This window comes from Centroberyx gerrardi, chromosome 10, assembly GCF_048128805.1.
Source record: "Centroberyx gerrardi isolate f3 chromosome 10, fCenGer3.hap1.cur.20231027, whole genome shotgun sequence".
NCBI lineage: Eukaryota > Metazoa > Chordata > Actinopteri > Beryciformes > Berycidae > Centroberyx > Centroberyx gerrardi.
The window spans coordinates 1,101,799-1,104,824 of NC_136006.1; the positions used below are offsets into that span (position 1 = coordinate 1,101,799).

The 3,026-nt window shown below is 41.6% G+C and overlaps 1 long non-coding RNA gene across 1 annotated transcript in view; it reads left to right on the forward strand.

Annotated features, from left to right (window-relative positions):
* LOC144539933 (uncharacterized) overlaps positions 1–2,733 on the forward strand; it is a 2,942-nt gene extending 209 nt beyond the window's left edge. The window contains exon 2 of the long non-coding RNA XR_013505162.1: positions 1–2,733. This exon is cut by the window's left edge and continues 75 nt beyond it. This is a non-coding gene — a long non-coding RNA (uncharacterized LOC144539933).
* The last annotated feature ends 293 nt before the right edge of the window (positions 2,734–3,026 follow it).

Here is a 3,026-nt window from a genome sequence, read left to right on the forward strand (position 1 = left end):
TAAATACTTTAAGATGAATTTAAAGCTGCTCTAGTCCAGATTTCCCAGTAAAGCTGCAGCGTCTCAGTGTGAGTCAGTCCCTCCAGGATTTCGCAAAGTTTTTTGTGATTATTGCGGCCAAAAATGCTTGATTTTGCAGCGTGTTTTCTCAAATATTGCGATACAATTTGCGGGGTTTTATGTGCTCTTTTTGCTGTAAAATTGTGGGAATTGGGAAAAATTGCAAGCAAAAAGAAAAAAAAAATCTCTCTCTCTCTCTCACACTCTCACACACACACACACACACACACACACACACACACAGCCTCCCCTATTCTCTTCCACTCTCCGTTTAAGCTATTAACTCTTCCAAGAGCTTGAATTTTGCACTCACCTCGATTCTTGCAGCACTCGTTTGGTTTTGTTTTGCAGTCATTTGTTGGCAGGTGAGTTTTGTTCATCTTCCTCCTGAATGCGCGCTGCGATGACGTCAGTTCCCACGACACCGAATGCGACAATTGGTCCAAATCACAAGCGGTCTGTTGATTTGGCCATTTCATGCGGAAAAGTTGCGGCAAATATAATATAATATCAAATATAATATCGCAAATATTGCGGAGATTTCTTGAATTCGCGTTAATTATTGCGATCGCAAAATCGCAATTTCCTGGAGGGACTGGTAAACAGGAAGTGATGCGGCAGCAGAGCGGAGCGTCTCGTCCCTGCAGGTTCTCCCTGTTGATCCAGACTGAAGAGGGAAATCCAGGAGAGAAATCCGGACTCACCAACATTAGATCTTTGGTTTCCTGAGGTACCAAGCAGCACAGATTTGTTTACTGACCTCACCGCACAGGATTTCTGGGTAATGAAGTCCTCCAAATTCAAACAGTTACCTCTCGCTGCCACTTCGGGTCGCCAGCGTGTGAAAATGACCCGGTGCAGCTTTAACAAGAACAGCCACAACCAAACGCCTTAAAACTGACGTGACCCAACTCTGTCAATATAAGGCTCAGGGTCAGAACTACAATTATGATGATGATGATAAATTATAATAGTAACCCCCTTTTTTAGCCTTTAGTCTAGCTGCTTCAGTCTTTAGGACCCTCTCCCTCTGAAGTTGAATCTTTCAGCTCGGCTCTTCTCTTCTGTTTGGCACTTTCTGTCTTTTTTACTCGGACAGCAGTTTGATCTGAGCGGCGCCCGGCCGCCCACGAACATTTCACAGCTAACATCGCCGCTGCCTTATGATGTTACGACGCCTTAAAGGGACACAGACACGCTTTTAACAGTCTGGGTTTGATTTCACATTTGTCACATAATGAAGTAAAATAATCAATATTGATCCTTCGGCTGCCCGGGAAAACAGCTTGATAGCAGTGTTAGCAGTTAGCAGCTAGCCACGAGATAAGCTAGCAGACGGCGTTATCCATTGATTGAATGAGGAATTCTTACAAAACTAAGAAGCCATTTTTCAACTGATTTAAAGGTAACCACAGTTTTGAAGGTTTTTAGATTTCAGTTCGCTCCAACTGAACATGTTGAACTCTCTGATAGTTTATTCACTGTTTCCATAGTGATGCTGCTGTAGCGTGCATTGGTTTTACTTGTGTGTTGATCATGCATGCGGAAACTAAAACCAGTGTTGTTTTGCGGCATTTTTTGCTAGCTGTCTATGAAGTTTTCATGATGAAAACTGTTTGGCAGTGAATCAAAACCAGATTTGCCTAGTCCTGGTGTTAATGTGGAGTCTACATGTAATCAATGAATTAATTACTCCCCAAATTCATGAAACACACAGGAAAACAATATTTGGCCCAGATACATCAGGTCAAGATTTTACATTCATTTAGAAAAGTAAAACTTGACATTTGCACTGAAAAAGCAGAACTTCCTGTACAGATTTAGTGTAACGCCACCAGTTTCATGTCAGGAGGAAGACAGATGTCACGTCTAGAAGAAGAAAAAAAATTACACGCTAAAAAAATTACGGCTGAAATTAGCACCAATTATCATGATCAGATTTGAATGAAAGTGACACGTTGCTGGTCGTCTGGTCGTCTCGCTCCAGACCAGCAAAACTAAACTGATTTACTGACATGAAAATCCTCTGGAGCATCTTCAGAGCAGAGCAGGAAGTTTCCCCACAGTGTGCCGGTGGAGAGAAACCCACCGACTGAACCGTGTCTCGTGTCCCGGTGAGATGTTGGGGCGGCCGGGCGGCCGTCACCATGTTAAAACCATATCTTTTAACATTTTGCCACATTCCAGCTGTTTGTTTGTGTTTTAATCATTTATTTAAAGGCTTCGGGCTGACTGCTGTTTTCAACCAAACCAAAGAAAACCAAATTTAAAACTTCACGGGTGTGTGTTTGTGTGTGACCTCATCTGCATTACGCCTTGTTTCTTTGTTAAATTTACCTGGGCCTGTTTGGTGGTTGTTTTTAAGAATGTTTTATTTTTTAGACTTATTTAAAGCACAGATTTATAATAATGATATTATCATTTGAGCATCCGTCTTCTTTGAGATCTTCTCGCCAGCACTTAATTTTCACGTATTACAACTCCCCAACGCTAAAACCAACCAGTGAACTATCACACCTAGATTGTTTTGTTTTTGTATTAGATGTATGTAGATTATATTTCTCTAATTTTTATAAATATATATCAGTTTGACGAACTGCAGATGACATGTATGGAGAACACTACAGCTGTAGTTACTCACGGATAATAAATAAATTTTTATCACAAAATGAAGAGGCTGTCTGCTGTGTGTTGTGCTGACTGGAAGATTGTTTTCTAGGCTTTTATTGCACGGTGCGCTGCAGGACATGAGAGGAGGAAATACGAAACGGAGGGACAACATGCAACAAAACTCATGAACAGGATTTGAGTCTGCAGCGTTGACAGTCATGGTGTCTAAAGGCAGAAAGGCAATATAACTGTCAGAAACATTTTCAAACGCACTATTTGTTGTCAGCGGCCGACACTCAGCTGAAGTCACTGAAGTGGATTCTCTCCCTGCTCTCACATGCTGTCAGATTATGGAA